General features: G+C 49.7%; 1 pseudogene; it reads right to left on the bottom strand.

Moving 5' to 3' along the window:
* Positions 1-10,335: 10,335 nt before the first annotated feature.
* Positions 10,336-10,506, bottom strand: LOC148647723 (U2 spliceosomal RNA; annotated as a pseudogene).

The following is a 10,506-nucleotide window of genomic DNA, read 5'->3' as shown; positions in this document are numbered from 1 at the left end:
ACAAATTTAAAGGTTCCTACCTATACATGCCAAAAAACCATCAAACTGAAACTCCTAAATTAACCCAAACATCGATAAACAACACAAACCATTCTCAATAACCCCACCCCTTATTCAAATCATGATCCTGCCCCATCCAACTCATTCCCTTACCACCACCCGCTAGAATATTTCCCCAATCCTTATATAAAGTACTGTACATATCTACAAATTCACCTACTTCTTTTCCCTGTCTCCCTAAATCGTTATCTTAACAAAATCAGGCTTTCCACCTCTCTTTAACCGCAGCAAACCCCCATCTCAGTATATCCCATTTCACCCGTCGTGAAACATCACTTTTCACCTTCCATATCACATCCCCCACCGTGCTTAACCAGATTGTTCCTTGCCTGCCATACATACGACTTAACCATGCTCACTAACTGCCATAGCAAAAACCTTTCATTCCATGTCTTCAATCCAATCACCCCTCTTAAAACCATTTTATATGTAAGTTTTTCCTGTGCGAATAAACCTGGAAACAAACACTCTTTCCAAACAGGCTGAGCGAAACTGCATCCCAGAACACATTGAATAGTCTCTTCTTCAGAACACTGAGGTTGCAGGCACAGCTTCTAGCGGGACAAGCCCCCATACACAAAGCCAATTTAGGTCTTTAAATCGATTATCTAAACTTCCTGGTTGGATACGAAGACATACCTCTCTTGAAATTCCAGGGATGGCGCTGTTACTTTCCATCTTAATTTCCCTATACATCTGCCTGTGGCTCAAAGTGGTCAACCCATCTTTCACTTCTGGATGAGATTTTATCCAGTGTGCTGCGTGCCTATAATGCCACGGAAGCCGTTCAGCCTTAGGTACAGTATTGTCCAAGTTACCAGGTAACTGAGGTGTCTCATAACCAGCGAAAACCATATGTGAGCAAAGGCACAACAGTGATGTGACGGGTTTTTATGCAGTAAGGTACAAACATTAAAGACAAAACAATCCAATTTTAACGGTATGTCTGGTACTTCCCTTCCTCCATCCTCAAAGAGTCAGTACACATCCCTTCGCTTTATGTACTCGTATTTCCACCCCCACACAAAGGTGAAGAGGGTCTTAATTACATCTCTCCGGAGGCTAGCTGGCATGGGATATCCATATGCAGCCATTCAAAACAAGCGGGCGATACCGCATTATTTTGCGGTGCACTTTACGCAGTCTACCACGAGTTACCGTAAATTCTCCTATAGTACCGCAAGTAAAAGAATTGTATCCAGAATTTCCGCAAGGTGGAGCTAATAAAGCTCAACCTCTCATGTTTGAGCTGTCACCATCAAAGTCTTTAACGAAGATATTACTAATAGAATTAATAATGAATGACCTTGGACAAGCAGTAAACTCAAAGTATTGCCCTGGTCCACATTCTTTTTTTCATTGACAGTATATGTAAAAGTAACACCACAGCATTTCGCAATCAGGCATTTGTTTCCAATCATGCAAAGTACAGTAATTTTTTAGAATCTCTGATTCACCATGCCTTTCACATGCTCATAAAAGAGATTGATTTAGGAACATAAACATATTACTGTATGCAAACTGTATTGTATACAGTATGTATATGTATATTTAATGTCTTTACTCCGTTAGTCATTAGACGTTTACTGTAAATCTTTCTATGACAGACCAACAGACCACGAGTGCCCCTGTCGGTCAACCAATCACGTACCCTTATTCAAGAATGCACTGGTGCTGACCACTAGATTATCCGTAAGACTCAGGACTCGATCTAGACTTCTATCAGTGGTGAGGAACAGGGTTACGTCGTCAGCATAAGCTGCGACTTTCACCTGCAGCCCAACGCTGCCTGGAACCACCACTCCTTCCACTAGGGGATCATTGCGGATCCGATGCGAAAAGGGCTCCACATAAAGGACATATAATAGAGGAGACAGGGGACACCCCTGTCTCACACCACAAGCAACTGGTATTCTAATATCCAGCCTTCCATTGATGCAGATCCTTGTGATAACACCGTTATACAAAACCCTGATCCACCTTATAAAGATCTCACTTAGGCCCATTCTCCCCAAGACCGCCCAAAGGAAAGAGTGGTGAACCCTGTTGAAGGCCTTATTCTGGTCAAGGCTCACGAGCATCAGATCTAAGCCCCTATCCTCCACCCACTCAATAACGTCCCTGATGAGCTGGAGGTTCCAAGTGATCTTCCTTCCCTCCACACTACACATTTGATCACGACCTACCAGATCCAGCATCACCTTCCTCAGCCGTCTACCCAACACTCTGGCCAAGATCTTATCATCTGTACAGAGCAGTTGGATCGGCCTCCAGTTATCCAGATCCTCCTTCTCACCCTTCTTGTAAATCAGGGACAAAACACCTGTCCTCATTGTCCTACCAAGGTCACCCACCCTCAGGATTTCCTCGTAGACCTCAATCAGTATTGGCTGCAAAAGGTCCCAAAAAGCTACAAAAAACTCTATCGGTAATCAATTCCTGGAGCTGTGCCTTTTCGCAGTCCTGCCGTCGCCTCTCTTATCTCTACAGCTGTCAAACGTTCCTCCAGGCTGCCTTCGTCCACGTTCTTCCTTTCTAAACCAGCTAGCCATTCTTCCCACAGTCCCCTGTCCACTGGTTTCTCTGAAAACAGGGTTCTGTAGAACTCCAACTTCTACATACCTTCAATGTCTCTAGTTACCGACCCATCCTTTTGCCTTAGACCCTCGAAGTGGGTCTTTGTTTGCCTCACACAAACAGAACCAAAGAACTGAGCTTTTTTTTTTCTTCGCCCTCCAACAGGGTGCCCTTCAACCGGAAGAGGAAATTCTTTGCGCGCTCAGACCAGAAGTTTTTCTGTCTGAGCTTAATCTCGGCAGCCCGCTCAGCGTCAAAGGACCCCCCCCGGTTGAAGGTCATATATAGGTCTTCTAGCTCCCGTTGCCATTCGTTCAGTTCCTTTCTTTCAGCCACCCTTCTACATCTGCAATAATAAATCAAGTCCCTGGTAACAGCCTTCTTGCAGGCTTCCCACCAACTCACTGCAGTCGGGAACCTCCACCTTTTTGTTTGGAAACTCTCAAGCAGCGCGACTATCAAACTTCGATAGTCCGCCTCCAACAACACTTTTGTTTAGTTTCCAATAATTTGCTCTAGAACCCATAACATCTGATATCAACCTACGTATACCAACAAGTGGTCAGAAAACCACACCGGAGTTATCTTCTCAGTGTGTGTCGACCCCTGTAGGGTGGTAAAAATATAATCTAAACGTCTAAAAATCTCTCCCGTTGCTCCAAGTATAGAGCCTGGGAGCCTGACTTGAGCCTTTGTGGCAGTCCTGCAATTGAAAACGACTAACCATCTCTTTCAAAACACGCAGTCCAGCCACACTCGCATCTCTCAAGTCCATATTCAAATCACCACCCATCACCACTACCCTATTGGTGAGTAAGTGTGGTTCCAGATCTTTTAGGAAAGCTGCCTGCAGCCGCCTCCTTGCGGGTGTGCAGACAGCTATCAGCCGTACCTTTAGGCCTTCCCACACACCATCCACTACTAAAAACCGCCTGGGAACTATGGAGTTGACTTCACTCGCCGTAAAATTTGGGGTCCCACATAGGATCCCCACACCCGACGAGTGCACACTGCCCACACTTAACCAAGACTCACCCTTCACCCATTCATTCTTGAACACAGTCACATCGTCATTCCAGCCTAGGTGAACCTCCTGCAAAAAACAAAAGCCAAATTGGCGCTCGGCAAGGTTTAAAGACACCAATTCGCTTATTTTTCCTTTAGCCCTCTGGCATTAACAGTACACACAGTGCGGCTCATGTTGGGTCAAAGGGGGCCTGCAGCGGTGATTCCTCGCCCAATCTAAAGTCCGACCTTTCGGTACCTCCCGAATCTGGAGCGCTCTCCGCCTCCCCCAGAGAACTGCAGGGACCCCTCCCCCGGAGGATAACGGACTTACCTCGGGATCATCGGAGTCAGAGAGGTGAGAGTCCTTTTCCTCCCCGGTCTGCTCTAAAACTCTGGTTTTGCCTTCCTCTAGTTCGCCCTCCACCACACCTTGACCTGGAGGGATGGGGTCATCAGAGACCGTATCTCCTATGGATTCCTCCATCGGATCAGACTCCATCTGCTGGCCTTCTCTCTCCTCGACCCCACTCTCCTCCACTACTCCGCCCTCGTCCACCTCCTCCACCTCCCCCCACACATTCTCTACAACCACAGGTTCTTTCACAACACCCTTTTTCTTTTTCTTTTTTTTCCTTTTTACAACACCTTTCACACCACCATCACTTTCTACCTCATCAGAGTCCACCAAACTGTTGTCATCCTCCATTACTTCTTCTGTGGCCAACAGCTTGAAGAGTTTTGCCATGTGTCATGTGTTTTGCCAGAGGCGAGTCTGTTCTTCGTCACAGGTGTAGGCTTCCTCTTCGTCGCTCTGCTGGGTTGCTTAGACCAGCCGAGGGAGTCCGAGCTCTCCTTCGCCACCTCCACCGTTCAGGACAAGGCGCTTGGTCGCTCCTCTACTGGTCTCAACGTCGCCTCTGCTGCCTTCTCAGGTTCGCCGCCTCTCTCCTTCCCAATCCATGCTCAGGATCCCCGGTAGATTCTTGGGTCTCTAGACGGTCCAGGTAAGGCGTCTCTGGAACCAGCCGTTGGGGCTTTGACTGCTTCCGCGAAGCTGCAAAATTTCTTAGGGCAGGATCTATACATGTGACCAATTGCTCCGCACAGGTTACAGTTTAACAATTTTCTACAATTGGCTGTCTCATGTTCTGACGCTTTACATTTCTTACAAAAGCCCCTAGTGCAGTTCATAGCCGTATGTCCTCTCTTACAGGACTGAGGCTGCCTAGGGTAAAACAAGTATCCCTTGTTTGGACCGATAGAGAAGTAAGCTGGGGGGTGTGCTACTCCATCTTCTTCCAATGAGTTAGGCCGTAGCCTAACTGAGTACCGCCTTCAAAGTCCATATATTCAAACAGTCAGTAACTTTTTGCCCCATACCCTGTACATCCACGAACCTTGAAAGGAACGTAAGGATATCCTGTTCCGGGACACGCGGGTTGAACAAATGCACAGTCAACGGCCTCAATTCTCTAGCGAATAAGGGCTCCAACAGAAAAGCATTAAGTGGTGACTGATCTTTCTTAGAATGGCCTTCTGCCAGACTGTTTCACACAATTTATCTGATTCCATTGTCAGATCAAAAATCCCTTTTGATATGAAGTCCTGCACACAGGTGATGTCCTCCTTCCTTATTTCTAACGCTTTAAGCAAAACTTCCATCTCAAACCGTTCTCTATTCACCCATTGTTCTTTCCGTGTAGCATCTCTGACTACAAAGCGCACTGAGCACCGCATCTGTCCCTCACGGGATAGAGGGGGCCCAGCCGCCGCATCGCGGGTCCACTTACCGGCCGGCGTTGCTGCCATCTGGAAGCCCCACTTCGCCCCATGGGCTCAACCCAGAGCGACTACCGTTACTCCGCTCCCCCCCTCTCTTGCCTGCCTGCTTGCTTGCCTGCCTGACCACCAGTCCCGGGCGGCGGTCCTGCTCTTTGATCTCCTGTCAATGGCCCGACAACCGCAGCCGCAGGGGGCGCAAGCCAGCCGGCCTTCCTTAGCTTAGGCCCCTCCCACCAACAGCAGCTGTGCCGAGCGAGCTGCAAGTGAAAGCGGACCGTCAACACCTGCAGGCAGAGGCAAGGGGCAGCACTCTCTCAGGAGGGGGACATGGACACCTACCTGCCTGCCTCCCGAAAAGAAAAGAAAAAAGAGTATACACGGTTTTTGGAGGGAAAATGCCTGGGAGCCGAAAAGGTCCGGCCTGCCTGCTGAGAAAGCACGCACACACACGTACACACGCAAGCACACAAGCCACGCTTGCCTCCCAAGAAAAAAGATGAAAAACCTAAGTCTTTTGGAGGCAAAACACCCGGGAGCCAAAAAGGGGCCTGCCTGCTTCGCCAGAAAGTCGAGACGCGGGAGAGTGCACAGTGGGAGGATGAGAACCAAGACAGAGATGGGGAGGGAGGGAGAAAGAGACAGAGACGAGACCGCAGAAGAAGGAGCTCCAGTCCACCTCGCTTGCTTGCTGGCTGGCTGGCTACGTCGGTCTTTTCACCGCTGAGAGAAGGTAGTGCACCGTTCCCAGAGGAATATGTGGTCCCCTGATGGGGGACGTATCAGATATTAAACTAATAAGAACAGATTTTTTTATACCAAAAATACAAACAAAAACAAATACTTTTTACTCAGACTATTACAGAAATCACCCTAATGAAACTAATCCCTTCCAGTGTTCTTTCCCTGCTGAAAAACCCCACTGTGAAATATCCCATCTGACCCTCCTAGCGATGTCATGCTGGACCTTCCATACAATGTCAGGTGGATCACCCTTCCCGTGCTCAACAAAATCTCGCCGTGAAACCCACAAAAAACATTTAACTAGGGTTATCACTAGCAACAGGAGGAACTCACAATTCCACTTACGTGGTCCCGGAAGTCCTTTCAATATTACCTGGCTAGTTATACAGAAGCCCACAGACACTCTTACCAACAACCACTCACTCCGCTCCCATACCCTTTGTGCGAAAGTGCACCCCCAGAAAACGTGCATGACTGTTTCGACCTCCGAGCAATCCAGGCAGGGACACCGGTTTTGCCGCGACAGGCCATGACTATGCAATGTGTCCCGGTTCGACAGCCGGTTCCACTTGGTCAGCCAATTGAGGTCTTTCAGCCTGTTGTCAAGGCTGGCAGACTGTATTTGCCGCCAGCCTTCCTCTGAGACCCCAACCACAGCTGGCCCGGCTCCAGGGTGTTTCTTCAGCCACTTGACTGCGTGCCCGTAATGCAAGAGCAGCTTTTCGGCTTTGGGCGTCCTGTTGGACCAGACCACAAGGTGCCTCAGCATTGCGGCTAGCCACAGCTTCACGTAACATACGCACAGAAGGTCAGGGTCCTCATGGAGGATCTTGCACAAACCTGACACAAAAAGGGTGTCCAGTTTGGCTGGCAAGTCTGGAACGGCCCTTCCCCCTTCCTCTACCGGTCTGGACACGTGCACTCGAGCGATATATTCGTAGCCCGCGCCCCAGATGAACCGGAAGACAGCACGAACGAGGTCCTTCCTCAAACAGGCAGGCAAAGGGAACACCCCGGCCAGGTGCACCAGGAAAGGCATGATGTCCACCTTGATTAAAGGGACCTTCCCTGTGTAGGAAAGTGTCCTGTCCTGCCACATGCCCAACCTGATTTACTTGTCACAACTTATCTTCCCAATTCAATCTGGCGGAGTCACCCAAGTGAAATCGGATGCCCAAGATCTTTAATGGGCCCGGCTCCAGGAGAAGTCCCGCGACCTCGTCTCTCCTGTCCTTCCACTTGCCAAAGTACTTGATGGCACACTTGTCCCTGTTTAGACAGGACCCGGTGCCAGCTGAGAGGTCCTCCATCAGCTGAAGTACTCGGTACATGCTCCTTTTGGAAGTGAGGAACAGGGAGATGTCGTCGGCGTACGCTGCGACTTTTACCTGCTCACCCCCACTGCCAGGGACTACCACACCCTCAATCGGAGGATCCTTACGAAATTGCGTGGAGGAGGGGCTCAGTGTACAGGAGGGGAGACAGAGGGTAGCCCTGCCTCACCCCACAACCGGCCAGCACACCCGCTCCCAACCTCCCATTGATGCACACTCGAGACACTGCCCCGTTGTACAATGCTCTGATCCACCTGATAAAGACATGGCTCACGCCCAGCCGCGCCAGCACCTCCCAGAGAAAGCCGTGATGGACTCTATCAAAGGTCTTACTCTGGTCGAGGCTGACCAGCATAAGCTCTAGGCCCCAGTCTTCCACCCAGGCTACTGTGTCCCTGATAAGGTGGAGGTTCCAAACCATTTTCCATCCCTCTACATTACAGGTCTGATCTTTGGAGACCAGATCTAGCATAACCTTTCTCAGCCTCCTACCCAGTACTCTTGCTAAGATCTTGTAATCGGTGCAGAGTAACTGGATCTGCCTCCACTTTTCCAGATCCGTCTTATCACCCTTTTTGAAGATTAGGGACATCACTCCTACCTTCATAGATGACCCCATCTCTCCAGCCTGCAGTATTTCGCCAAAGACCTCCATGAGCATGGACTGTAAAATATCCCAAAAAGCAACATAGAAGTCTATGTGCAGGCCGTCGACCCCGGGGGCAGTTCCCCTGCGCAAGCCGGCCATAGCCTCCTTCAGTTCCACGGCCATTAGATCTCCGTCCAGGCTCAGGGCGACCTTAGCTCGCCCTTCTAGGCCCGTCAACCACTTCTCCCACCAGCCAGCGTCCACAGATTTTTCTGCAAACAAGGACCTGTAATACTCCAAAGCGCACTCCTCCATTTCCAGCCCATCCTGCATTACTGAGCCATCTGCTTGACATAGCGCCTCGAAGTTGGTCCTTGCCTGGCGAGCACGGACCGCACCGAAGAAATGGGATGAGCACTTCTCCTCATTTTCAAATAATTAGCCCTTAAGCCTTAACAAGAAATCCCTGGCTCGCGAAAACCAGATCTCGCTAAGAGCATGCCGAATTTCTGCGGCTCTTGCAGTGTCAAAGGAACCACCCCGGTTAAAGGCTGCCTATAAGGCTTCCAGCTCTTTTTGCAGGTTGGCTAGAGCCACCCTGCCCACAGACCTCCTGTGCCTACAGGAGCTCACGGAGGCCCTGGCGATGGCCTTTTTACAGGCCTTCCACCAGAGGACCGCCGTTAGGAACCTCCAACGTTTCCTCTGGTCCGCTATCAGGGTTAGATATTTCTCCTCACCTGAAGAAGGCTCCAGGGACGAAACGTTGTGTTCTCTTTCTTCTTTTTTTCAGCGTGGAATGAACCTATTACTTGTTCCTTTGCAATAATAATAATAATTGCTTACACTTATATAGCGCTTTTTCTGGACACTCCACTCAAAGCACTTTACAGGTAATGGGGACTCCCCTCCACCACCACCAATGTGCAACATCCACCTGGATGATGTGACGGCAGGCATAGTGCGCCAGAACGCTCACCACACAGCATCTATCAGTGGGGAGGAGAGCAAAGTGATGAAGCCAATTCATAGATGGGGATTATTAAGAGGCCATAATTGGTTAGGGCCAATGGGACATTTGGCCAGGATGCCAGGGTTACACCCCTACTCTTTACGAGAAACTCCCTGGGATTTTTAATGACCACAGAGAGTCAGGACCTCGGTTTTACGTCTCATCCGAAGGACGGTGCCCGTTTACTGTATAGTGTCCCCATCACCATACTGGGGCATTAGGACCCACATGGACTGCAGGGTGAGCGCCCCCTGCTGGCCCCACTAACACATATCACTTCTGTCACCAGGTGGGGAAAGCCCTGTGGGGAGTATGGCCATGGAGGGCTTGCTGGACCAGTGAATCTGAGGGCAGTAATGAACGGGCACTATTGAGTGAGAGAGGTGAGAGATCTCCCCCTCACACCAGTGGACGTACCCTCTGTACCATCAATGCGTAACAGCATCTACAGACCTGTTCTTTGCAATCCAAGGCCAGGTGGCCTTCCTGCCCACACTTTCTGCAAGTTTTTGGCTGTCCTGGGTATACCAATTAACCCTTGTTCGGCCCTATGAAAATATTAGCCGGGGGGTGGAGCACACCCCCAGATGAAACCTGGCTGGGCCGGAACCTTACCATGTATCGTCACTTAAAGGTCCATATGTCCTCCTCGTCCCGGATCTTTGTTCCTTCACTTTGGACATCCATGAATCTTCTCAAGAAGGTGACTATGTCTGAATCTGGCACGTGAGGGTTGAACATATGGACCGTAACTGGTCGCAGTTCCCGCAAAAAGGGGTTCAATAACAAATTTGGCAAGGGGGTCGGTGTCCCTCATTTCATTGGCCTTACTCCAGACCCTAGAGCATTTGCGTTCCGTAGTCAAGGTTAGGTCGTAAATATTCTGGAAGTCTTGGACGCCTAAGATGTCAGTCTCTCTTGATATTCAACATTTCGAAGAAAATCTTCCTTTCCAATTGTCTTCTAACCCTCCAAACCCCTTCATCTTCTTTCTTCTTTAAGACAAAGCGCACTGTGCACCTCATCTGCCCCTCACGGGACAGAGGGTGCACGGCCGCCGAAGCAGAAGGCAACTCACCAGGAGTCGTCGCCATCTGGAAGCCCCACCTTCACCCCCTGGGCTCAACCCAGAGTGATTCCAGTGGTGGCTTGGTGGTCTTGGTTGCCACGGTCCTCTTGCCTGATGTTGCCTCCAATGAAAGGGTCTCCTGCGTGGAGTCTCCTGTCTCCTCTTCTCCTTTGCCCTTCTCGTCCTTGTGGTCAGGCCAGAGGGAGAGGGAGAGGGAAAGCTCCCTGTTCCAAAAATCCCTTTAATATGTTGTCCCCTGATGGGGGACGTATCAGATATTAAACTGATAAGAACAGATTTTTTTTTATTTTTATTACAAAATTAGAAAACCCAA

This window comes from Lepisosteus platostomus, chromosome 15, assembly GCF_059453375.1.
Source record: "Lepisosteus platostomus isolate fLepPlt1 chromosome 15, fLepPlt1.hap1, whole genome shotgun sequence".
Lineage (NCBI taxonomy): Eukaryota > Metazoa > Chordata > Actinopteri > Semionotiformes > Lepisosteidae > Lepisosteus > Lepisosteus platostomus.
This window is presented reverse-complemented; position numbering and strand designations above follow the sequence as displayed.